This window comes from Chroicocephalus ridibundus, chromosome 1 (assembly GCF_963924245.1).
Source record: "Chroicocephalus ridibundus chromosome 1, bChrRid1.1, whole genome shotgun sequence".
NCBI classification, from domain to species: domain Eukaryota; kingdom Metazoa; phylum Chordata; class Aves; order Charadriiformes; family Laridae; genus Chroicocephalus; species Chroicocephalus ridibundus.
This window is the reverse complement of record NC_086284.1, coordinates 177706209-177734024: the sequence shown is the minus strand read 5'-3', so window position 1 is coordinate 177734024 and position 27816 is coordinate 177706209. Positions and strand designations below refer to the sequence as shown.

The 27816-nt window shown below is 41.6% G+C and overlaps 1 long non-coding RNA gene across 2 annotated transcripts in view; it reads left to right on the top strand.

Moving 5' to 3' along the window:
* The first annotated feature begins 20158 nt into the window (after positions 1-20158).
* The window catches only part of LOC134510746 (uncharacterized), a 43708-nt gene continuing 36050 nt past the window's right edge, over positions 20159-27816 (top strand). For both annotated transcript variants that reach the window (XR_010069715.1, XR_010069714.1), the window contains exon 1: positions 20159-20327. This is a non-coding gene — a long non-coding RNA (uncharacterized LOC134510746). The remainder of the gene's footprint in view (positions 20328-27816) is intronic.

The window sequence follows — 27816 nt, the reverse complement described above, 5'->3', positions numbered from 1 at the left end:
CAGCTGGCCACCAGGAGGTAAATGAGGTTTCTAGAGGAGACAGGCTGCTGTTGCCAGTCTATAGGGAAGACTGGGAAAGCATCACCAGTAGCCTTGACTCAGTTTCCCCCAATCTAGACAACCTTGCTGACCCACTCCACGATCCACAGCTTTTATAGTTTGTCCTAATTATTTGTGACCAAACCTTGGAGCTCTAGAGGCTCCCTACCTCCTTCCACAGCTTCTTGCAACTCTGCTTCACACAGGCTTCACAGGATTATTCACAAAGCAGCCCTGTGTTAAGAGAAGGGAAGGAATATGCTGAAATAAAGTAGAGTCTGGCTTAACAAGGCATAAAAATCCCCTACCAATCCCTGCCCCCCACCCCCCCCCCCAAAAATAACCAACACCAAAACAACAAATTCCTCACTTTTAAGCATATTTGTGTGCTTGTACACTTGCAGATACGTAGCAATTCTCAAGAAAATGTGGTAGGAAAGTCAGAATACCCACAGAGGTGGGTTTAGCGTTGCGACTGGCTTTGAGACACGGCATTTACCGATTGATATTTGAATTGTGATGCCTGAAGAAAGCAGGGCTGCAGAAGAGGTGTTTTGCCTACACACTAGTCTGGATACAGCTCCTGGCAACCATTGTAAGGTGAAACTGAGGCAGCGGAACAGTTGAATATTGTTAATGCTACTTAAAAACAATAGAAAGAATTGGATTTTACTAATGTCCAGTTTCTTTTATACCATTGGATTGTGATTGTGTCACTGGGTGTGTTCACAAGAATGCAATCTTACAGCAGATGGGGGTAGAATAAAGGACGCTTTACATGGAGCAGATATAATAAACTGTAAAAAACGTACATATCATAAACTGTAAAACCATATGCAGAGATATTTAGGAATGCAGTCATCTTTAAATCATACAAATTCTAGCAAATAATACTAGAGCTTAGCACTTGGCATAAGCCAGAATAAGCTTTTCAGGCAAGCTTCTACTTTGCTCTCATGACAACGTTATTATTTATCATCCCTATGTTACCCCGTGTGTCTCAGATGCTGTGGGCTCCATATACGGGGTCAATTAAATGTGCCCAGGAACATCCGTGGGCCCGGAGGCACAGGCACAGCACGGCCTGTGCCCAGACCTGGGAAATGAAGTGTCTGTGAGCCTGCTGCCTGTGGGAGTGTTCCCTGGAGCCCGCAGCATCCGAGCCAGGCTTGGGAATTGCTGGGGATAGTGCTAGTCATTACAAGCCAGAGCAGTGCAAGGAAGCATTATAACAGTTTACTAATGTAGGCAACTGAACTCCTGAATATTCCTGAATGCTTTGATTCAGTAGTATAGCTTTGGCTGCCTTTTACCACGAGGCTCAACTTTGCTTTTAACGCATCATAAATATATTTTATAATCTTCAGCGGAGGCAGGTGGATGCCATATAGTATGTGCATACACTGCTCAGTTCTTCACGTTAATTCAGCAGTTCACCTCAAATTTAAAGATAATTTCTTGAATTTGCCAAACTCATTATGTTTATTACCTTTTCAGTTATATGCCATGTTTAATGATAGGAAAAATTAAGAACCAAATGTTGCTTATGTTTTCTTCTCCACTACTCCTCTTCAATACAGAAAAATCTGTGTTGCCTGAAAAAGATCTTGTCCGTCCCTTGTCTAGTAGAGAGATTGAGGCTTATGTGTACATAAATATACTTGTTTCACTCTGTTTAAAAAAACACTAAGCTATTTACAATAATCACATGTAGGAGTTTGAAGTAAGACCAAAGGGGATAAAATCAGCCAGTTAATCCTGTTAGCTGATGCTATGACACCAGATCATGATGTATTTGCCCAAGTTCGTTATCCCACTGATGGTACCCTAACAAAGATGCTCATATTAGTTTTCCTATTTGCCAAATGGCTTATCACAAAAATTTGTTTTATGAGATACAGACTGCATTGTTGTGGTGCCTCTCAAAATGGTGGTATGATTTTGCATGCTGCATGGGGTGGGGGGAAAGCAAAGTAAAATTGTTTGGTTTTTTTTTATAGGCAGCAACAGGAGAGCAGACCTGCTCGTGTCAGAGCTACCTGCTTTGCTACAGAGTCTTTGCTCCCAGCAGTGCTCCACTGGCCACCTGCCCTTGGAGACCATGCAGGGACCTTCGTTGCGCTTCATCCTAGGCATAAGCACTGCCGATCATAATCCTCTGCAATCCTGAGGATGTATTTGCTTGTACTGTTCAAGGATAAAGCACCTATGCTTTTATAATATAGAAATATATTTTAGGAGCTCAATCAGAAGTGTGAAGTTGCTCTAAAATTGTGAGCAGAGGAGATTCTATCTGTCCATCTCCTTGCCAGAGGTGTTGTTACCTCTGATTTACCGTACCTGGGGCTTAGAGGACTGAATCTTTGCAGCCAGCAAGGAATTCAATAAGACGCCCACCTCCTTTCCCTCTGCTATGCCACGGAATTTAGGAAGAAAAAAAATCCCCACCGAAATAAACAAAACCGAGAACTTTCACAGCTTGGGGATATGCTGATATAACCATAAGCCTATCCCTGGCCAAGCATAATTGCTGTCTTAAATAAGTGTTGTATACCAAATGCAGTACACTTAGAAATTAGTACTATAGCATCCAGGAATAAAAAGGGTTATATGTGCTGAAAATATAGCATATCCCCATTGGTCACAGAACTATCATTCCACGTGAACAGAGCCTGATCTCTAGTATAGATTTACAGAATTTTATAGCACTATGGTATATGTTAATTAAATATCCAGTACTGTGTTTGTACTCATAGAAAGATTAATTTTGTTGAGAGCAGAACCTACTATATTTCTGTTATTTTACCCTTCATAAGAGTGCCTTTTGAAAGAATAAAGAAGCCCCATCTCCCTAAAAATAAAATATGTTGAAAAGCAGCAGGGCGTTTTCCAAGTAACCTAAATACTACAGCAATATAATCAAATTTCTAAAACACATGATCCATAATGATGGGCAACAACTGTTTCATGCTGTCATGGCAACAGGAAATCTTAGGGTTGCAAATCCATAATTTAAAAAGATTATCTTGAGAGTGCAAAGGGTTTTTATACTGCAGCTGCAGCCATAGTATACACAGTATACAGTTGCTGGCTACTTCACAACCTTTTTCTTTAGTTTGTTCTGCTTTTCATGGGTTTTTAAGCCGCATTCGTGTGTGTGATGTTCTTTTCTTTAAGGATTTGTTTGTCTTTCATTTCACGGTGAAGTTTTTATTAATCTCATGTCATGCTAGTTTATAATACGCTTTTAGAAAATATCTGGGGGTTTGGCCACCTATTTATTTTGTAATTGCAAATTCAGCTCTTCTTTTAAGAAGTATGTTGTTTCATGTCAGGACTATTTTTTGGATTTAATGTTATTGCTGCACATTATCTTAGAATTATGGGTATCTGGACACTGTTCCCTTATCCTTTACCTGAAGCACTGCTCATTGCTATATAGCTACAGATGGTTTTCTCCTTTTTTTTATACCCCAAAAGCCTTAGTAAAAAGTAGAGCAAGGAGCAAGAGGAAGTAACACGGAGTGGAGAGGTTTGCATGTTTTTAATCTGATAGTTGTCCCTGTGATTTCAGGAGGTGGCCTTGTTCAGTATTTGCCTTTATTTGAGGTTGAGTAGCCAAAGCATTAGCCATACAATATATGGATTGTAATATATAAAAATATGGTTGCCTTTTACTGTCACTGTGACCAGTGACAAAATTCCTATAATCTTCTGGGAAGCCAAGATTTTAAAGTAAAAGGATGTTCTGTTCTGAGCAAAGGAGACATGAACAAATTATGTAATGTTCTCTCTTGATCTAAGATGCAAGATTGCTCTGCTAGTCACATGGAAGAGAATATCTCCCCATGCTAAATTTATCCTTAGATAGCAATCATGGAGGAGGAACATTGTCTGACTAGATGTGTCTTGTTAACACATTTCATAAGACTGAAGGGAACTCCTGGATACATGCCATCACCAGAAATTGTGTCATAAAGTTAATAAAGCTTTATCTTAAAGCTACACAAGCTGTTTTCCTCTTCATTACTCATACTGAAAGGCCATTCCTGTAAATATTCCTCTAACTTCCAGCCTAAACTGAGTCTTACCACATACCCATTTTACTTGTGTTAGTGCGGTTCTTCAGCTTTAATAGGTCTTCTCTCTTCCTGCTCTCCCCCTCTAATGTACTCGGAGAGAAAAATCATATCTCCTCTCAGCCTCCATGTTGAGGGCCAAGCTAGCTCTAGGTCTCTAGAGCCTACCTTTTTTTGGTTGACCTAGTGGCTCTTTTCTGCATCTCTTCCCATTGAATTCAGTTATCCTGAAGAAAGGGGAAGGCAGATCAAAGCTGGTCACAGGGTAACCGGTGCCACATGGGGTCCATAAGGCAGAACTTGCATAAGATCCATAGCTCCAGATCCACTCTGCTACAAAATATGCTTTTGTTGTATACATCACAAAGTGAAATTAATTTCTTATATGGCTACATCTTCATTACCTCTTAGAATTTTGTCTCTTATGTTATAGTGTTTCTGTGCGTAGAAATAAAGGCAAATCAATATAAACAAGAACAAACCTCCTAATACATGTGAACAGTCATTGTGGCCTCATGTTAGTCAATAGATAGTAATAAGCAAATCCTTATACAGTCTATGCAGTGCACCATATGAGGTGTCAATATTATGAATTGTTCAGCCCCCCCTTGAAATCACGGTATGGCAAGGTATGGACTTTAAGCTGAAAGTTGGGTTTGTTGGATGACTATTCTGATACGGCTGGCTGAAAATAAACCTCTAAATATTTCTGCATTATAGGTAATTCAAAATATGAATAGAATTGATTTGTGGCTTTGTTCAAACTGGATCTGAAGAGCTCATACCTCTGTAGAATGATGACATCTAAAAAAAATGTGTATATTACGAAATAATGATTTTGTACTTTTAAAAGGTAAGACTGAGTTAGAAGGTTATAGCTAGGTTTGCAAAACTGAAGTCTTAGCAAGGACTCGCAGCAAAACTTTGAAATGATAAATATTGCCATAAGATCATTGCTGAATAGAGGTTAGCTAGGGCTTTATCTTTTTAAACTGTTATCTGGAATAGCACATACAGAATACAGAATAGACATAGCCTGAGTTTATCTTACACATATTATTTCACAGTGCTGTGAAAAGTTATAAATTAGCTCTTGAGACTTCAGGGATTTTCCAGAGCAAGACTGAGGTTTGCATTAGAGCACACATCCTGAGGCTTTGTTCCCTTGGCGTAGCTCTAGTCCTAAGATCCACACAGAATCATAGACTCGTTTGGGCTGAAAAGGACACTGGAAGTCTCCTAGCCAAACTTTATGGGTGAAGTGGGGTCAGCACTGAATTCAGAGCAGCTTGCCCAGGGTTTTTCCACAACTGCCTGGGCAACTTGTTCTAATGCTTAGTTTTCCTTATTGAGATTTTTATTTTCCTATATTTCAAGTCAGAAACTGCCATTTTAATTTATGACCATTGTTGTCATTCTGTCATCATGCACCTCCATAAAGGGTTTGGTTCCATCTTCCTGGTAACCACCACTTAGATACCAGGTGGGTGTTATCAGGTCCTCCCTTGAAGCCACCTTTTCTCCAGGCTGAACAATCCCCCCTCCTTTAGCTGCTCCTCACAGGGCAAGTGCTCCAGTCCCCAACCATCTTGGTAGCCCTGATGATCAGGTGAAAATATTGGTTAAAAATTGCTTTACATCTGAACAAGTGGTTATTATAAGAACTATAGTGTGTCTGTGTTGTCATGATTGCTTACAAACTTGATATTGACTAGTATTTAAAAATACTGATATGTTCTGAATGCCAAATTGATGCTGAGATGAAGGGGACTGGGGTGATTTCGCTTTGGAACCCATAATGACTTCAGTGGACTGAAGGCTGCTGGCTCATTAGTTAAGAAAAGAGTGGTCTATTGGAAACTCACTTCTGAATCCTGTTCAGGAAAAAAATCCCGCAGGTGCCCGTTTCTGGCTAAGCATCCTACCTGCCACAGGGGGTTCCTGGCCATTCCCCCCTTCTGAAGAGCAAGCCTTGTGCAAGCTCTATGCGCAACTGGACCAAGGATCCCAGGACTGGGCCAAGAGCCCAACCCTGTATCTCACTCCCTGAAGAAAAGCAGGGGACCTTATAACGAGTGTCGGTAATGCTGGTTCTGACATCAGACTCGAGTTTCCCCTTCGCTTGCTCTTTCTTGCTGCTCAGTGTTTCAAGGCTCTGTGAACTCAGCTGCTCGTCTCTTCTGTTTCTTCAAAGCCCTGCTCCTGTGGCTGCTCAGTTCTGTGCACGGAAGCAAAGCTTTGAAATCGATGCTGTGTGACCACAGCATCCAAGTAATGAGTATTTAAAAAGAAGATTTGCGAGCACTAGGGAAAAGGAGGAGAGGGTGGGCTGAGGGAAATGCTCATCTGTTTAAAATGTCAAGGCTTAAAATACTGCTCCCCAGGAATTTCAGGGAGCTTTGAGCCCAGCCAGGAGCTGCCTGCTTGTCCCACTTCAGGCATTTTGTTTTCAGAGAGCTATGGCCTGTTTAGAATAGGGACATTTTTTTCCTCTTGTTCTTGATTTGCATGCTCCTCAACACTGCTCTTTTTTTTTGAAATTCTGATTTATTTCTTTCAAATCATGAAAATATTAATACAATAGTGTGCATTCCTGCGTGTATATTTGTCAAGTTGAACCTAAACTTACATGGTCTGTTGAAGGCATGAGGTGCTTACATCTCTGACGGAAACATATAGACCTTAACCCCTTGAATTACTGCCTTCCCACTGGCTATAGCACAGTCTTGATGTTCTCTCCACGCCCACCCCCGCCCCCACCCCCAGTTTACTGATGAATGCATTGTGTATTATTCCTTATGGTTCTTAACATTCATATTACTGCAATTTAATTAAAACAATTAATATTCATGTAGTAATAAATGGTAGCAGCAATTTTGTGAGCAAAATGGTTTTGAAAGCACCCTATGTGCATACAAATGGTTTAATTTAAATAAATATTATAATTAACATCTTATTTATAACATAAATCAGGAAATGCTTACAGAGCTCGGTGTTGTGTAGCACTTTTGAAAGACAAAGCTCCAGGCATCTGCAAACACGCAGAGAAACAGGGGCGAGGGGAAGAACAATACAGCCACTGCACTGTTTTCTACCGTTTAATCTTCCAAGGTACACATAATCACATACTAAAAGCAAGATACAGGATCAAATGAAAGGAAGATAAAGATGGGAAACTGACAGACAGAAATCACACTGCTGTGACAAAAAAGATTAAGCTGAAATTACCGTGAGGAGGTGCCGAGTTTGAATCCTCTCACTTGTCACCATTTCATTACATTATTTTTAGTAGGAAGCTCAATATGAAGCCTTTGCTGGATGACAAAAGTCACTGTCTTCCTGCAGATCTATAATCCTAAACTATCAGGTGTGGAAAAACAACGCACATGCACAAGGACATGCTTTCACTGTGTCAAGGTGGGAGAGCGCTTCAAATATTAGTGCTGTGTCCTGGCTTCCCCGTAAAGATCTTGTTGGCAACATAGAAATTATTCTCAGGTAACTAAAGTTCTTCTTTTATTAACAGGGCTTTCTGCTGACCTGATTTCTCATCTGAGCAGAGATGGTCTGCAGAGGTTTTCAGAAAGAACTGGATGGGACACTACCCACGCCCCGCTCCCCCTTCCCCCCGTATGTCCAAACCACTTCTCCAGGAACATTTAGGCACCATACCAAATAAAGAAGGAATAACTGCTTTCATTTGCTAAGTAGATATTTCAGCTACATCAGAATAATTCCTGAAAGGTCACAGCTGAATGTAGACAGATACACACTTAGTAAATTTTGTTATACTGCACAGATCTAGAAAGGATCTCTTTTCCTAGGAATTGGAAACAACTGTACCCTGCCGAAATGCTGATCATCCCCAAAGTAGCGCAGACATAGGGAATTTGCTCTTACGGTTGTGTAAATTCTCCTATGGACAGAGGCTGCAGGGCACTGGGGTAGACGAATTCTCTTCTGCCATGTTGAAACCCATATTGGGATTGTGCTAATTTTCAACCAAGCTTGGAAATTTTAAGGATCAAGATAGAATTAATAAAAATCCAGCCTAATCTTCAGCCTAACAATTAGGAAATTCATATTGGGAACAGGCTAGGATTCTGATGCTTCCTCTCTGACCTTCATCTAATACCAAATGGATTTGTTTGTTAGAAGACAGCAGTCCTGACTACCTCGTGGTCTCTGCATCATTTGGGAAGGGGTAGCAATTGTGTCTTGAGTTTTCTGTAACTGAGCAAACCAAGGTAGACTGACAGTGATATGCCCAGAATTTTACATAAAGTTAGCTACTCATCAGTCTGAGAGATGGAATTTCAAGAAGCTGATATTTTGCTGAAAGGGTCATTGCGTCGAATGTGGCTGTATCCATATTCTGGTTTATTATTATTATTTAGATTGAGAATCTGTTTTCCTGTGTGGAAAGCGGATACTTTCTAAACACGCAACAAGGAAACAGTCCATATTCCTCGCAGATGGGAAGGGATTGTAGGTGATCCTTTCGTGCGGATGCAGAAAGAATTGTAGAAGGGATACCCCCATAACAGTGAATAGATTAAACAAAAAGGCATCGAAATAAATATTGTCTTATTAGAAAATACATTTGGTACACTATTTATTCATCTTTGAGGGAGGTTTATTTACTTTGGGTCTGGTTTGGGGTTATTTTTTGTTTAATTTGTTGTCTACAATTTCTACGCTTTGTTAAGAAACAGTTCTTGCCTTGTAAAACACTTTCTGCTTTTCAAGCTAGCGCTCTTGTACAATGATAAATGTATTGTCAGGCCTGGGGACTTCGAGCGCAATACTTTAGAGAATTGGAGAACAGGCATAGAAGCAGAGAGAGTATAGAAGAATGCTGTGGTAAACAGAAGAAACCTTTGGAGTTAGCACAGGAAGGATGTTGGATGGGATTCGTTTCCCAAGAAGCTCTCATCAGGAAGCCTGTGTGTTTTTAACGCTTGAACTGTTGTGAAGCAATTTGTAGGTTGTAGTTCTTCCCTTAAGGCAAGGCTTATGTTTAAAGCATCACTGTGATATTATGAATAGATTTCATTTAGAAGGAAGGACAAATGAAAACATCATGTCTATTTCTTTCAGGAAATTCTGATGCATCTCTCCATTTGTATCTTGTCTCATCAGGAAATTTATTGGCCCAAGCAGAACTGCCAAGATTTAATTTGGGTGAATTCTTCATTTTTTTCTGCAGTAAAATAGCTTAGCAAGAAGCAATAAATTGCTATCTAATTTTGTTTCTTTATCCCTTTGCAGTATGCAGTTTTCAGTTATACTTCTGGAAAGTGTTACTTCAGGATAGCAATAGATTTCTGTTGTGGTTGTGGTTCAGGTTTAACTTGAATCACATTGTCTCTTCAGTACCAAAGGGACTTCTATCAATGATCTTATGACAGTATAAAAGGAGATTGGCAAGAGAAAGAAAGCAATTTCCACAATCATCATACAAAAGTGCTGATGTGGATATCCTGGAAAACTGTTTTGGCTGTGTACCAAATCCTTAGTCATCTGAGTGACTGTTCTGACTTCTGTACTCCAGTAAACTGTGCCATTCACGGTAGCATCTACTTCAAAGCACTTCCTTGATTTTTGTCCACTCTAGCAGAGAAATATGTCACCATATCTGCAAATCTCTTGTAAAGAAATCAAAGTGGAGGAGCACATGGCGCTGTGATAAGGGAATTGAACAGCTAATGGGCAGCTTATTCCAAACATTTCTCTTGCAGAGTGGGTGCAAGAGACAAATTAAAAATTAAGCCAAACACATTGGCTTAATTTTTAAGAATTTAGAGCAGCACAGGAAGGTAAAACCCAAACAAAAGTGTATGAGCGAAGAAGAGGGATGAGCACTTCAGGCAGTGAGAGGACAGTCAATGGTACTATTTGAGAAGACATCAATCAAAGGGCAGGAAACAGGCTGCAAAGCTATAATACATACAGACAAACCAAATTAGGTGCTCCCCACAGATCAGATAAGACAAGTTTATCTCTTTAGCCCCCTTTTAAGTGGTAGTAGTGATGAAGGCCCTGGCAATGAGAATAAAGGCTAACATTTCCGTAAAGGTACAGCACTGAACTTCCTCTTTCCCAGAAGAGGGGGCTTAATGTGGCCTTAATGAACTCTTGTTAACCTCTGAGTCCCAGTATAACTTTTTCTAGGTCCTTATCCCAGCTACAGCAACCATCTTCATGGTACCTATGGCCCAAATCACTGCTCAGGGTGGTTGCGGCAATGCCCACTCTTTGTTCTAGCCATTCTCCTAAGATGGTCCCTTCATTTCCCTCCCCACCACTATCCTCAAGGGCAAATTTACCAGTGACTTGGAGGCTGAGGGATTCCTCCAGCTCCCACTGGGGTCAACAGTTTCTTAAAACCCTTCTTCATTCATCAACTATGTAATTATATTGTCTACTGCACTAGGCCCACTGACATTTTCCTCTACAGTCTTACAGATCTTTCAGGAATTCTTTCCAGGCTTTCTTCCAGCCTTTCAGCATCCCTGCTGCATGAGGGAAGGGTTGAAAATGGTAAAGCTAGACGGTGTTTTTTTTAAAAACTAGCCATCTCATCTGCCATTCTGCTCTGGGTCTTGCAATGTTTCTGCTTTAAAGTCTCTCTTTTCTGTGTGCCTTTCACACTTGGTACAAAGCAGCAGGTTTTGAATTTACCTGCTCTTAAATATTGCTTTGTGTAGGAGTCCTTTAGATCCCTGATGATCATGGTTAGTGTGTCGTGCTTCTTTCAAGAGAGGGTGGAAGGCTCCATTCATACTTCCTGACTTTCTTAGTTCCAGGATTTTCCGTTTGCTATAGACTCATAGTTTTATTTATTAATGACAGATACAACTGTTGCATTAATGGTTCCACTGATATGTTGGCAAAAATGGTCTAGTGAACATTGAGATTATAATACATTGAGAAGGTAATAACAAAAGTTGTTGAAGCACTTAAACTAAGCACTATGAAAGCAATGTAGACATTATGGATAAAGTGATTGTTTTTCTTGTTATGATATTTTGTTAGACTCTACTCTTAACTCTCTAATATGCCTCCTAGGATTTGATGGAGCTTGTTCAAAACCTCATCTTACATAGTTACCAGCTTTTTGCATCAAGCAGCATGAACAGATTCTCAATACAGTTTAAAATAGTCTGAGAGTATTACAGTTATACTGATATAATTGTGCAATGTGCTATATAATGCAAACAATTGCTTGAATGTGCAGAACAAGATAAGACAATTGGCTTTTTAAAGACAATTAGAGACATTGACTGGATTTCAGTGGTACTTAAGCATATATTCTTTGTTTGAAATCAACGATGCTCCATTAGTCCTTGGTGGACTCCACACTTACAGAAGAGCTAAAAAAACATGTACTTTAGAGGGTAGAGGATATATCAATTTGCAGTGGCTCTCAGAGGTTTGCATGATGTGCCCAGGCATGTACGCTGCCTCTCTAAGGAAAGTCTCTGTGTTGCCCTATGACCTCTGCTATATGAGGAGAAAGTTGAATGAAACAGACTGGGCATATCAAGAAGAGATTCCTCCTATAAGTGCTTTTCTGCAACGGATGTTTCATACTTGAAATCTAGTGATAAGGCAAGGGCTAAGGAATGGCATCCATAAATGGGTTAATATCTTTTTTTTTGTATGTGTATGCATGCATAAGCTAATAGATAGCTGTGTCAGTAGCGTTAAGTATAAAGTACTTAAGGCAAACCTCTGCCTGGCTTTATCCTAGTAACATGGGACATCGGTCCATCAGAGCAGTAAGAGCGAGGAAGATTTTTTTTTTTTTTTATTACCACAAGGTTCCCTGTGGTAACCCATGCTGTGATTCATAAAGGGGAAGGGGGGGAGGAGGAGGCAGGGCGGAAGAAGAAAGGAGCACCTTGATTCTTATTTATCATTTATCCAGGGACAATAGTCCCTACAACAAGGCAATGATCCCACATGCCTTGAAAGTAAGTTCTGTTCCTTCTTCATCAAACAGCGTAATTTATCTCCCCTTGGAACACTGTGTTACTACCCAGCAAACACTAAGCAAATAAAACTGTTGGATCTTTCATAGACGCTCATTAGATCTCTGTCTTTGGTGTCACATATACTAATTTTGAGCTATGGCAAATGAAAAGATAAGAGAGAAAGGTGGTTATTAACAAGACATTTGCATTTTAACTAGTGTCCTTTAGTGTTCCTATTATTGTAATTTAGAAAATAACTTACAGGTGATAATTAAAGAAAATGTGTTTATTCAATCTTTATCTAGGACTCCAGAAAGAATTCAAAGGGGTTTATATAGCAAAAAGTGAACTAGAAGGAATCTTTCATATTGAGTTTATTCTCCTCTCATCACTGCCATGTTCAATTCCATTCATTAAACAATAGGTCTTAAGCCCTTTCTTAAACACTAGTTAAATTTCTGACCTCTTTTTTTCCTATTATAAAACTGCTTCACTCCTATGATGGTTAGAAACCTTTTCTCATTTCCAGTCTAAATGTATTCGTGACTGCTTTATACTCATTTATTCTTGTGCCAGTACTGCCTTTGAGTTTAAAAAGTTCCTGTGTCTCTACATTTATTCCTTCTTCCCCCACCCTGTGTATTAATAGATGGGAGTCTTATCCACCCTCATCCTTCTTATAGTTTAGCTTAACAAGCCAAGTTCTGCTAGTCTCTTCCAATAGCTCAAGTTTTCCATGCCTCTGCCAGTCTAGGAAAAATATGCTGCATCTGCTCGATCTATAGCATTTCCATTGTGAGTCAGGTATCTTGAGCATATGGAAACAAAAATGTCTGTCTCGCAGATGAGGTCCTGGTAGGAAAATGTATGTGAAGCATAGATAAAAATTAAAATGTATAATGTATCTCTGTCCTGCTGGGTTTTACCAGGATATCTTCTTGGGTTTCTCTGTCTGTGTAAATTATAGGTTATAAATATCTTGCATCATCTTTCTTACATCTCTTTAGTTCTAGAGGTACTGCAGCACTCCCTGAGGACCAGCACACCATCTTGTTGATGTGAGATCTTGGGTCATCTTTGTCTTGTTTTACCTTTTTTGCAACTCATCATTGCAGATCGATTAATTCTGGTACCTTGCTTCCACCTCAGATCTGATGCTTTCACTTCCATGCCCTCCAGACCTCCCATCCCGCTCCCTGCTAGGAAAAACCTGCCTCAGTAGAGGCTTCTTACTATCCTTCCCTGAAGTGGTTGTGACTCAAACAAAAATCTATTTTGTTCATTTTATTCTTTCTTTTACCTCATGTGTCATTACATCATTAATGCAAGTTACATGAGCACCTTCACCTCAATTTCTTCATTTCCTAAAGAAAGTGTATCATTTGGCACACATCCTTGTCTTCCACCGGGTTTTATTTACCTCTGCAATGTCAATTTTTGTATTCTAAATCAGTGGCTAGAGTTGCTCCTTGCAATGGTATCCTAGGAGCCCTCTCAGACCCAGTTTCCTTGAGGGATTAGATGTAGCAGTTTAATTTACACCACTGTCTATCTGGCTACTGCTCTCACCCATATGGGTACCTTCTGCTCTTTTCAGCAGGTTTCTGTTCTCTCATTAGAAGCCTGAATCAAAACCCAGGGCTCCTCCTTTCCTAGCTGAAGGGAGTGATAACAACAGCGACATAAAATGAGAACTAAGGTACAAGCACAGATGGAAATTTTCTGTTAGAATAACAATTGTGATTAATCTGCATTTCAAAATTTGTGTCCCCCGTCCCCTGTCGTTTCCTTCCCCCTCTCCCCAGGAAAAAGAGGCACCAGGAGGTTGCTACAGCTCCACACTACTGTTTTACTGTTCTACACCTTTAAACTATTGTAATAAAAAGGGTGATCAATAGCTCAGTTACAAAAGAGTTTGGAGGGGAGGAGAGGGTTTGCCTGCTCATGAGCCAGACAGCTCATCTCATGCAATGAGGCTGAACAACTTCTGTTTGGTGATCGTCACGGTTGGGTGAAGTGGAGCAGGGAGGGAATAAATGTCTTTCAAATTAGATTGCAAAACTACAGGGGGAAAATGCCTGCCTTGAATTTTTAACCAACCACAGATCTGGTTAGCTAGAATCATGTCTTTATTTAATTTGATAGCTACTTTCCTAATTTAGGCTTAAATTGTTACAGGCCAGCCCTTTTCAAGAGGGGTCTGTTCTGAGGCTGGTTTTGCTTGCACAGCCCTCGACGGGTGCCGTTGAGGACAGCTTTGCCTTCCCTCCCTGCCTCCCCCCAGCTCCCCGTGCGTGCCCTTATCCCTGCGCAGGCTCTGTGGGAGTCTGGCAACATCAGAAATCAGCTCATGGCATCCTCCTAAACCACCTAAACCCGAGACACTCTCAGACACCTGGAGTGTCAGATGCTTCAAAGGGGGCAAATTCAGAGTCAGGAGAGACCGAGTCTCATCTTGAGAGTCAAGCAGAGGAGGCCCTCCAAGGCCAGGGTAGACATAACCACTGAATTTTAATGGAAAGGCCGCCTTACTGGGTTGTGGATTGGCAGCCCAAAGGCTTTACAAGGGTTCTGTTTGCTTAAGCAAAGTCTAAAAATGCACTTGAATTCACTGTTGAACCAGGACCTCTCAGATTCAGACAATAAAACCAAATAAGCAGGATACAAGGCAAATCTCATATGAACTTTGCTTCCAACTAAAATGCTCCTACCCTATATCTCAGATGGCAGCAGTCAGTTAATTTACTTCTGTTACCGTTCTAAGAGATGAATTACAAACGTGTTTGCTTTTCGCAGTAACTTTGGGTTATGCTGGATACATCACGTTCGTTTTTGATTGAGCAGAGCGGATGCCATATTGCCAGTCATTCTGTTTACACGAAGCTTTTCATCATCAAAATTTATACTGTGCTCTCGACTGGCAATGGTTTAGAAGAGCGATACATGGAAATACTCACATGATAGAGGTCAGGCATCTCTTCAGAGTGGCAGCGAAACCCTTTCTTTAGAAGCTTAGGTGAAATTGTGACTGTGCTGATTTACACCATTTAACAAGCTGGGCCTCCAGCATTAGCCCAGGGGGACAATAAATTTCTTTAGAATAGCTGTTATTCAGCAGCAATGTTCCTATCTTCCTGCTGCTACCCTCCAAAGGAGAGTGATTGACTTATATTTGTTGTGGTTTCTCTGTCGGGAAAAAAAAAGACAGGTAAATAGGGCTGCCTCTGCCATCAGCAAGAGGTGTCGGGAGCAGCCTAATGGAACGATGGACAACCTGTTATGACACTCCCAGGCACAGGGAGGAAATCCGTTCAGGCCCTATCACAGGAGAAAGATTTAGGGTGAAAGAATCAATTTACCCCACACAAGTTAGGCTTCAAAAGAATAAAGCTGTCCTCAGCTGATTGTAGCAGACAGGAGAAATGAGGTGTCACTAATCCTCCTGCTGCTTTCGCTGGCCGTTTGAGGGGCACGGGTCTCTTTTTAAAGGCCTCCTGCAGGCAGGTCTGTCACAGGTGAGCCCGTCTGCGGTGACAGTGGGGGATCTGCAGTGGCACCCACACAACAAGAAGGAGTCGTCCACGGCAGGGTCTAGAACAGGGGTTAGGTTTTGGAAAGAAAGCATGTTTTCAGTTTCAGGATAAAATCATAGAATCATAGAATGGTTCAGGTTGGAAGGGACCTTAAAGATCATCTAGTTCCAACCCCCCTGCCATGGGCAGGGACAGCATCCCAAAAGTCTCTAAATGCCATGTTTAGTTGGGTTAGGGCTTAAATTATTTCAAATGGGACAGGTCAGTTTACTTGATCAACAAAATAGAGGAGGCCAATCCAGTGGAAGACTGAATGCTTTTTCTAAGACTACATTTGCTTCAAGTTTCAGCTTTGCTGTAGCCAGTACAATTAGCACTAGGATTGATAATGGCACCATGAATTTTATTCCTCTTTTCTTCCGCTGCTTTCGTCAACTTCAGAGTCTAAGGAAGCTTTAATCCTTAGCTTATGATGCCTTATGCAGCCTTGTGTGTTGGATTATTTGGTTTTGTTGTTGTTTGGGCAAAATGCCACGATGCAACTGAAAATTACTAGGGCAGCATAAGCTAGGACAGGTTTACAAATAGTAATTGTAGCATGGGCATCTGCAAGATGCCTCGCTATTCAGCGCCTGGGATGAACCGACCCGTTGTGGTGTGCTCCAAGGATGGCGGGCAACCCTGCGGGCAGGGTCTGTGCCCTGCCCCATGCCTTGTCTCACCTTCATCGGAAAGCTGTCTTTAAGAAGTACCTTGTTTGGAGTTATTTCTGCTGGACCAGCTGCAAAACAATTGAGCCTCTGGAAGCAGGAGGTGGAGGGGTGATGTGCGTATGAGCAGGACTGAGCTCTGCAGAGGCGGCATCCGGCTCGCGAAGAAAGGCATTTTAACAAAGCTTGGCCAGTTCTTTCCTGCAGGCTCCCACAGTGGAGCAAGTTCATGACCCTTGTTCTTTCTCAAGCAGACATATTTTCAATTAAAGCTGCCTTCTTAACAAAAAAGGATACATATTAGAAAGGGCAGGCTGGGACACGTGATGGCCCCTCCAGGCTCTTCCCCTGCAGCCTGACTAGAAGAATGGCCTCAGGCGAGGCTGCTTACGACAAGGGGCAAAAAAGTTTCTCTTGCTGCCTTTCAAGATAAGGCAAAGGTGGAGGACTTTTTTGTCCTTTGTGAGTTGGGTTTTTTCCTCTATATTGCTATCGCCTGTTACAGTTCAGGCAACATTAGTGTGTCCATTATAAACCTGTTTGTGTGAAACATCCCTTCTATTTTATACGGTGTCTTAACAGAAAATAACATGTAATTTATAAATGTGGGGATGGGAAAACTTCCAGTTTGGGAAAAAAAAAAACAAAACAAAACACACAAAAAAACCAAGCAGAGAGAAGCCATAACATTTCCTTCCACGTGGTGTCCCACTGATATCAGTTGATGTCCCCTACTGACCAGATTACTGGGTCACCACTGTTCTGGCCTCATCCGCCCTTGGGTCTTGCTTGGTCTGAACGGTCTGCAGGGCTGGCTCCTTTCATGGCCCCACTGTCATGCTTCCTGGGTCAGACCTGAGGGTAACCCTCAATAAGCTTTTCTAAGAAAACCCTTGCACTTGAGCTTCCTTGTTTCTCGGGAAATGCCCCTGCATTTCATATTTTAATTAAGTCCCATATTACTCAGAGCACTGACCTCTCTGAATTCTTTAAAGACCTGCCAAGGTGGAAGTAAAGAGATGCATAGGTTCGTCCTCTTTGCTCTCACTAACTAGTACAAGTATGCAGATCTTGGCACAACAGTAAATCACAAAAAAGCAGCTGTAAAGGGTCAGGCCAAAGGCCTGTCAAACCCCATGTTCTGACACTGACAGCTGTTTGTCTACTGTCTTCTACTTTCTCTATAGTCTCTGCTGCTCTCCACTCTCCATCCATTTCCTCACCACTCTTGGGACAGAGCCAAAATTCCCTCTTCCTTCCTCTCTGACTTCTCCATCAGGTGGCTGCCTCTCCGGAGGCTCTTCTGCTGCTCCATGATACTCTCTGCTTCCTGAAGTCCTTTAACAGCTCCTTTACTGCAGTTGTGTAAATTTGACAGTGCTTCAAACCTGGCTCCTGTGAGAGTTTTTTATAGGTGTGCAGCTGTTCATAGCTGTGACTTGGTTTCACTACTTCCACTGAGAGTTTTGAGCCTATTCCACAACCATTCAGCTTCCTCAGGAAGGGTACACCATGAGCTGGCCACTCCGTTTGACTCCGCAGGATCACCCTGCACATACCCCTTTTATGTTTTCCCAATAAGGGGTTCAACGTTGCATGTAACGCAGGTGAAACACTGCACCTCACCTGTGAATTCACACCTTTGCCGGTCCCTCATTTGCAGAGCAAATGCAACTGCCAGCAAGGAGATGTCGCTTCAAAGACCCTGGAAGCCACTGTGTCCTACAAGATGCTGTCTGCCAAGGCTGGGACTCAGATGCAAAGGCAAAGGACCAGAGTGTGTGGAGGATGATCAGAACTAGTAGATTATGTCTGCTTTGACCTCAAGCCAAAACAGAAGTTTTCTGAAATGTAATGCCTAAATTTCTTCCTCTGGCTGTCATTTTTGAGGGTCCAGCAATATCCTGTAATATGGAGCAAAGGAGAAAACAGAGCAGGTTCTCTGCTATAAAACCATAAGGAAATAGACATCCAACAAATCCTTGAGTTACAATCCTTGAGATATAACTTGAGTTAATATTTTATAGTGGTTATAGGGGAGCAACAGTTGTATGGACTATGAATAACACAACACCTGATGCTCCTAGAGTTTGCTCTTGGTCTCCAGGGTCTTTGCCCCTTCCACTCTGCAAAACTGCAGTGGCTTAAGAGCTCTTCTGTCACTGACTGTCTGAAAGCTTTTATTCTGGTTAAAGGGCCAGAATGTTGTCAAATGAAAATTAATGGTGTCACAAGCAAATTTAATGTCTGTGTTTACAGCAAGCAGTTCTTCCAGTGCTGATTAGGACATGGCTCCATCTGTCTCTGGCTGGTCACTCCGCCATATTTTGTGGAAGGCCTGTGTAATTTAAAGGAAAACCTAGATTTGAAAGCCAACAACAATTTCTTCACACTTTTTCTTTGTCTATACACAGTATTTCTATTTCTTTTGATTCCCTGATTCCCACAAAGCAGAGAACAGGCAGTTGATGCATCCACTTTAAAATTATCTAAGGGTTTGGGGAGGTTTGGGGTTTTGGGGTTTTTTGGTTCTTTTTATTTCTTCTCCTCAGCTGGTAAAAGCCTTCATACAGATTGGCTTGTAGTCCTTGTAGTCCATGTAGCCCATGTCCATGTGTATGTATATACACATTGGCTTGTAGTGATGCCAGCATGGAGTTTTCATAATAAGTTGCACTCACTGGGTTGAAACATAACTTAAAAGTACCACTGGGGAAAAAAATATATAATCTCTTTCTATTTGGATTTCCCTCAGCAGATAATGATGGTTAGACTTGTTTTAAAGTACGAATATAAAACCCAGACATACATCAGCCACTTCCGTATGTGCTACTGCACTAGCAAAATAACTGCAGCAGACAGGGAGGAATTGGCTTAGAGGGATGTAGCAAGACACAAGAAAACTAAAGATGATAAGGATTTGTATGCCCATGCTCTTAGGTGTTTGCTAAATGTAGAACAGTTGATAATGAATTATGTAGCCATGAACCTGTATTGTTTTTTTGTAAATCCAGTAATGCTAATTGTTCTTGTGCGCAGCACTGTTTTCTTTGTGAAGCTACTCACAGCAGCTCTTAACTCCCAATTCTGTGCTTTAATAACAATACCATCTGGCTGAGGTTTTCAGACTTGCCTCTGGGGGTTGAAAGCCCGTTTTTCCATTATAATTAATGAGATTTGGGCGTCCAAAACCCCTGGGCAGCTTTGAATACATCACCTGCATCTTCTTGGGTTCATAAGTGCTTTGAGACTTTCAGAAGAAAAAGCCATTTAGCTGACCTGAGATGACAGACAGGATGCTATGCAGCCCTTAATGCTTGACGCACTAGTTTCTATGTAATGTGGCCAAAGCTTGCTTTATTGTACCTGAAAGGGAATGTTGTTGGCCTGGTTCAGAATGAACAAACCTCTTGAGGACCTTATTGAGTGCATTTAATTTTTATTCCTAAAACATTTGACTGGAAGGCCAGAATGGTATTTTTTGTTGTTCAGTATAAACGCAACATTTTTAACGTCTTACATTAGAGCAAAATTTGGTACTCATAAAAGTACATCAAATTCTGGCAGCCGTTAGTAGCGGCAGTTATCTCTGGTATGACAAATATGCAATAATTTGCTTCATGATCCTCTGGAGCAAGGGTGGCCAACCTTAATGTCAGGTTCCAAAATCTTCACGTGATCACAATCAACAAAACCCCTTCCGTAGTTACAGAAGAGATAAGAAAAGAGGGTAGGCAGTTGCTCCTAGTCATCTTGCAGGCTGGATTTCAGCTGCAAGGGCAGACCTTAGCTGTCCCTCCTGCATCACTTCTGGCAGCTGAAGGCTTGGAGGCTCCTGCAGCTGGAACAGCTGGACCCAGCTGCGCTGGGGAGTCACACTTGAATTGCACATGGCTCAAGAGCCACCCTCTGGTCACTTTGTTCTTTAGCAAACTGCCAAATAGCTCGAGACCAGAAATGCGGCACCAAAGCACTTCTATCCTGTGGGTAAGTAACACCTGTCTGATGGCAGATGTATTTCATGGACACCTGCATAAGAGGGTCTTTGGCACTTATTATGAAGCATTGCTCCATGAAAATTGTGTAAAAATGGAAGTTTGTAAGACAGAATTAAAAATGTTCTCTATCTACTGCAGGAGAATCCTTTCAGCAGAGGTAGGATAGATGGGCTCACTAAAATAGTAAATGATATAAAAAGAAAGTGGCTTCACACAGAGGACAGTCATTTGCAGTTAAATGGCAAATAAAAAATAAGTAGTGAGTCAGTTCAAATAATATTGTTTGGGGCAATCCATTTGGGTGTGCTTATATAATCTATTTATATAAGAATCTACATAAAAATCTCTGCACTCAGTCTTAAGAGTCTTGTTCGGTTTTATGTTGTTTGGGACTTATAACAAAGGTTCCTTCTGTATGCCTAACAGACAAAAAAATGGGTTTGTTCTTTTAGAAAACTCACTGACTATCAGGATTTTCATGCAGTAATCTTCTGGATTTAAATATGCTACCTCCAATATGACTCAGTTATTAGATTTGTAAACTGAATATGGGAGGATGTGGTTTCATGCTCAGCGTAAGCGGATACATATCTTGTACCACCTCAAAATAGCAATTTTAACTGCTTTAACTCAGCTTTCCTTTGTGCCGGTGTTAGCAGGGAGCAGGATCTGGCTGAAGGCTAATCTTCGTTTGGGAAAATTAAAAAAAAACCCCAACAACCAAACAAAAAACCCACAAAGTTTTCAGCAAGGTCAATGTGCTCGGCTGAGCCAACACACCGGAAGGATGGAAGCCCAGGGCGAAGGGCAGGGTGGGAGCGGGAATCACCCCTCTGGCCTCCGTGTGGTCTCAGGTCGCTTTATGCTCCTTGTGTCATCCCACTCGGTGTGAACACGCCTATGCAGGAAGCACACAGGCAACTCAGGACAGAAGCGACTGGCTGCGTGCCAACATATCGTAATTGTTGATAAATCACGTTGCTGGCTTTCGGGTTTTTTTGTGCGTTTTTGAGGGTTTGGGGTTTTTTTTGTTTGTTTTTTTGTTTTTTTTTTTTTTTTAGGACTGTTAGCTCTATATTCTACAAGGACTTTAGGCTAAATCAGAGAAATAATTAGCTATGTAAGTACGCGCAGCAATTTCTCTATTAGTGAAACAGAAGGGAATCCTGACAGACCTAGATGAGAGGGAAGAAAGGACAGCAGTTTTCCCAGGAAGAGGACATGTTTCAGAATAAATGCTGTGTGTAAAGAACATGACAGTAGGCTCAGTAGGATGTCAAAAGATACGGGTATGGTAATGTCTGCATTATTATTTGTTACGAATTTCAAAGACGGCGGACTGGCCGCTGAAACAGTTTATTAGCTGGGCTTAGCAAATCACCTCTGCCCTTGTTTACTGGTATAAGTGAGCAAAAAGGGAATAATGCTGTAATTCAAGGAATTACAAGGAATTCATTACAGACTGTTTGCACCATGTAGCCAGTTGTTAAATGATATAAACATTAAGAAGGCAAGACCCCACTTATGCTTCTGGAAGGGTAGAACCTTTGTATTAAAGTGAAAAATAATGTTACCCAATTTGAGAGCAATAATCCAAGAGGGGATTGTTGATTCATGTATACTGTAAGAAAATCATCGTGAGCTACTGCGGGCTTCTATTTATTTTTCCATGTCTGCAGCACCCCTCCCAACACGGTAGCTGAACTGTGACTGAAATATTGTTTTTCCATCCCCAGATGGCAGTGCTGCCTTCCAAGATAATAACACTCAGTAGCTCTGGGAGAGAAATGTGTGCCGGTCTCTGGCTGGCTTCCGTGCCATGTTTCTTTGTTTCAGGGGAAATATGCTACAAATTCTCACGTAACAAGACTAGGGTAATCAGGACGGGCTTGCTCATCCAAGTCTGACACAGCAGCCATCTTCTGTGAGAGGCGCCCACCAGATCACAGCCCGTTCACAAGAAGTGTCATCTGGGAATGCAAGTTGGAATTTCTGCTGAACTTTATTTTAAACATGCAATTTCTAATATCTTCTAGGTGGACGAGAGAAGAAATAAGTGACACAGACAATTTGGCTCCTAAAGGAGCTGCTAAAGGAGACCAGACCACGTGTGTGCTAATCTTGGTCCACAAGGCTTTGGCATCAGGCCTAATCCTGCTTCCGTTTGCCTTACCAGCACAGCCCTTGCGGTCCTCAGCAGGGTAGGCGCTGAGCAGCGTTGTAGATACTTCACTAGGCTGTTAAATCTTGCAGTGGCTTGCAGGGCAGGATGCTCGTTTATCCCCCTGTGCCTTACTCTGCACCTTTGCTTGGTCCCTTCAGATGCCTGAGTAAGAAACAGTCGCAGTTGTCCCACCCTGGGCTGCCCCCACTGAGGCTGATATAATACACTTTTAGTGGGCAATCTTTAGTGTTAATTGGTTAATCCAGGACATAAAGTAAAGGGAGCAAGACAATAAAAGAAACCTGGTGCGTGAGGATGCTGCCAGGTCCAGCGGCACACTGAGGAGCGAACATGGAGAGGGCCTGGGAAAGTCAGCCCAGTTCCCATGGGAAGTGAAGCTTTTCAGCAATTGAAAATCCAGCCGAAGGGTTTAGCATGTTCCCTTGTATTTTGGAAATGACGAGAAAGGTCCTTCCAGGTTGGGAGGGTATGATCTTTTTCAAGGATCCTCACTCTCATTACAGCTTTTTTTTTTTATGGCTGACAGGCAAGAAGAAGAAAAGGGACTTTGTGGCAAAAGGATCAAGGGATCTTGTTCCTTTCCTTCACTGGAGATATTTGTGTGTGCTGAGCCCTTTCTAGAAATTTCTGCTACTTCTTGAAGATCCTAAATCCCAGGTGGCAAAAGAATACTCTTAAAGATAATCCTCTGACCCTCTCCCCCGGCCACCCGTTCTGTGGTTTACATCGCAGTGAGGAGAGGCTTTTTTCCACCTTTCCTGTCCGCATGGCCACAGAGCCAGTGGGGCAAGCAGATCGGGGATGTGCGTTGCCCTTCCCCTGCCAAGCCCAGGGTATGGGGGGGCCCATGGCAGAGGCTGACAAGGGGGATGCCCGTGCAGTAACCGCATGGCAAGTCTGCGACAAAGGCTTCACCCCCAGTCTCTTCTGGAGGTGGTGCCGCTCTGTGCTGCTCTTTAATTGGAGCAAGCGGTAAATATAACCTGGCCTTCCCAGTTAATAGGATAAGGGAAATGCAGATTTAGTTCCAGGGCAGCTACTGTGTCGCTAGTGGTGCGTGGGTCACAGCTTCCATCCCCAAGCCCTCTTTTATCCTCTCTTATTCCCTTTCCTTTTCTGCCTGAAAAGAAAAATAAAATCCCTTTTTCAGGAGGGAAATATTTATTCTCCCTTTTCAGGTGTCTCTAACTCCCTGCTTCCTCACCCCAAATTCCTTTTATGTCCAGAGTAATGATTTCCAACCCCTCACCTTCACGGCCACCTCTTCTGCTGACCTCAGAAATTACTAACCCACCCTACCTAGAACGAAGAGTTATCAAACATAAATTGTGCCTTCTCAGCTCTGCCACAGCTGGAATTTCTCATCTCTTCTCTGCTAGCTGTAGAGGACCTTGGGCAAAAATCTGAAAAAACTAAAAAAACTTATAATCAAACCCATAAGCAATAATTCCTTTTTCTTTTTTTTTTTTTTTTTTTTTACTGGTGGGAGCACTCAGCCCTCTAGCCTACTGACAAGTCCGGGACCTCCTTATCACTCCAACACACACACAGCCCAACAAATAAACATATTTGTAAATAAAAAGCAATAGAGATGGTATTTGAAACAGAGGGGAAGAATCTGTCCTTCAAAATGGTGTCTGGATTTTACACTATTTTCTCAATCAAAGCCCCTCTCCTTCTGACACACATTAGCAAAGGTGAAAACGACAGTTTGGTTTAAAAGCTGCATTATCAAATCCCTAAAATATCTCTTCTTTTTCCTTAAATCTGCATACACAGAGAAGAGGGAGGAGGAACTCCGCCATCTCAGCCATTTAAAGACACATCTGCTCATCCCCAAAATTTGATTTCAGCTGTCACCAGCTCACCTGAAATGATTATATGGGAAACCAGGCTTATCAACTCCAGTTTCCCATTTCCAGTGATTACAGCACTTTGCAATTCTGATATTTTTTGCCTGCAGAATATGGCAGGCTGAAATACAATCTTGGTTTATTTTTTAAATAACCAGATTGCTCAGTTCAAAAGAAAAGCAACACAAAATAAAAACAATATTTCTGCTGCTTCAGAATAAAGATTCTTCCATCTTTTAGAATCAGTTTGCTGCCAAAGTGATGATTTTTCCATGGCTAGAACATATTTTTCATTTAAGAGTGAAATATGTAAAGTTTACTGAAAACAGAGATATTTTATCTGAAATTAAAAAACCCAGAACAGCCTTTTTCCCTCTAAATAGAAGAGAAAGTTTGTAACTGCTTTTTATGATTTCCTTTATATGTGTACTGAAAAATTATGTTTGACACAGCTTGGAAATAGACTCTCCCTCTTATTTCCAATGTATTAAATTGGAAGACAGTAGCAAAACTTGTTGCTATGGCTGGATTAAATCACCCTGACATCAATATTACACATCCTTCATTATTAATAGACAATGTAAAAAAAAAAAAAAATAACCTTTGGTATCTTCTACTCAAGACCGAGGTGGTGCAATACTTTCTGGGATACAGCTGTCCCTGGGATACTTGCAGGGAATATGTGGGTAATTAAAACATGGTTAAGGATTTCTCCTCCTTTTGTGAGGAAATACATGCATTCTCTGCTTATTTGTGAAAAAAAGGCAGGGGTTACATTACAGAGTCTAGGAAAAAGAAGTAGTTAGAAGAAAACGAAAGATTAAGGGTTTTAGGAGCAAGGACTAAATAAAAAGGGCCTGTGAACTTCCTCATGCCCAAGTTTTATTCTTGTTTTGGCTTGGGAACCTTAGTCAGAACTACACAGGTTGCATAGGAGAGACGTCTGTCTAATCTTGGATTTCCCTTTGAACCAAAATCCGCTGTCTAACTGCTTGGGTCAAAAAGGGCAGCGGTGTTTTACAGCTTAGCCGGCAGAACTTGGTTAAATGCCTGTCTCCTGACAAATCAGTATTTTTGAAAACAGAGGTGACTCAGAGACACGTGAGGCAGGAAGGCTGTGCACCTCAACAACTGGCAGCCACTTTATTTCCAAGTCCTCCCAAGGAAGGTAGACTTACAAGGAACACACATTCTGATTCAGTGGCATGTATTGCAAATACGCATGCTTTAGGACAAAGGGCAATAGCCGGTGCCACTTACCTGATTTTCTTGGTTTGAGTAAGTGGGAATTTGTTGCAGGTTCCATAGCTGGGCATAAGTGGGAGCCCGCTCGCTCCCGGTTTTCTCTTTCTGCCGTCTACTGCTGTGCAGATGGAGGGTAAGGTTTCTTCCAGCCATTTTAATTGCAGTGTTCATCAAGACTACTAACAAACATGAACCACCACAGTGGCACTTTGTGTTTCAGAAAGATGTCTCTGTGTCTTGCACAGTGACAGATTTTGTTTTCTTTACCCATGTGAAAAAGATCTGATTCAGCCAGTGAGCAATTGCGCTGATTTTGCCGGGTGAGCTGGAGGGGAACATGCCTCAGCACTCCCAAGGACGAACCAGCCTGGTCCCCCGTGATCCCTGCCAGGGAACAGGATTGCACTTGGATCCAGATTGCATTTCAGCCAGATATTGTCAGTTCCCATTAACTTTAATTTTTTATTTATTTATTCACAATTACTATCCAGAATATTCAACCTGGACCAGATTCTGACATTTTGAAGGCCTAATTACTAGTCTAACAGGGAAGCCTACATTAATTGTCAGTAAGATAGTGTGGCTATTATCAAAGTAACTGCTGGCAACATACCCAAATGCCTGTTATCAGCAAGGGAGAAAGTCTGCCAACTTTATGCTAAAGAGAGTTTTTACTCAGAGTGGGGGTTTTGATTCTGGAAGTTAAATCAAAATGCAGAGGGTATTTCCAAAAAGAATTATTATGAAGGGTTACTGAAAAGGAAGGTGAAGCAGGGAGAATGAGAAAGCAAAAGCTGCATGGGAAATTTTTCCCTGGATGCATAATTTGGTTGGAAAGAAATAGAGGAGGGGGAACAGAGAAGAGGAGAAGTTGTCTTTCCTTTTGAAGCACTGGAGACTGGAGACAGGTTGTGGGGAGTGGTACAGGAGTACTCCTACTGCTTCTAAAATTTCTCAGGGGCTTGATTAGTGTAGCTTGCACAGATTTAAAGAGACTGACTCATTTGTGGGAAGCAAAGAATATCTCCACAGGGCAGATATTTGAGATCTGTTTTATTTCTATTTTTCTTGCCCTATTGCATGGGGCATTACCACAGATGGTCCACGAATTTGACTTCATAAATTTCTTCCTATTGCAGACACCCTTGATCTCTTCTGCTCTGTTTTCATGTCACGTTGCAATAATGTGCTTTTACTGTTTAACAGTAAGCCTTTAAGCATCAGTGGTACACTGAGGGTACGCGGGGGTATTTGGTATAGAAGCTTATGGAGTAAAGTCCCATAGACCTTTCTGAAATGTATTTTTATTTTGCTAGCCTATGTTGGTGAGGGAGATAAACAAACTGTTGGAGGAAAGAACCACTTAATGGCACCTAATGCCATCACACATAGAAAACTTTGCCATGGAATGGCATGCCAGCTTGCAGCCTCCTCCCTGTGGAGCACTGGACGTGCTCTTGGGCAGGACTCCTACCCCCGGGGCTTTGTACCATACAACCATGGCAAACATTTATCTCCATTTTTTAAGCTCTAGATGAAAGTAAATAGGCTTGACCAGCTCCCAGGCAGTGCATTTGTTTCCTTAAAAGTTAATGTTTGACCATCGTTTCTCAGAGTGGTCTAGTTTGAAGGGAAAGAAACGCAGGATAACTTGAAAGATGATCACATTTTGATACTGACTACCAAATTCTCTGTTGGGCCATGAGTTATATGATAGCTGTTCCTCAAAAATTATCTAATAAACCACTACTAAACAATATGGAAAAGTAAGATATGGAGATTGATCTGGAAAGTAATCAGTCAGCTCATTTCTGTTACCTTTGCAATGCTTCTTTCTGGAGTAGGTGCTGGAGGGATCTCTGTGACACTGGATATTTCCACTCACTGAGGCCAGCTCAGTTGTTTGGAGATGCTTACTCCACTGGGAAATTTCTTTTGATGTACACTCTGTGATGCTTTTTCCCATTCTGGTAAGAAGATCTTAGGATAGACTTTATAGGAGATAATAAAAATCCTTCCCAGAGAAACTTCTTTTTAGAAGCCCATGCTTTTTGCCCATCTTGGGAAAGTTTTTAAAATACAGACAGTAGTTAACAAATCCAATTGAAAAAAAGCAATTTATAGTTCAGACTTGTTGGAGCAGCTGCAATGGGATGTGAGTGCTGAATTTGGCTTCCAGGTATTGACCGTGCAAG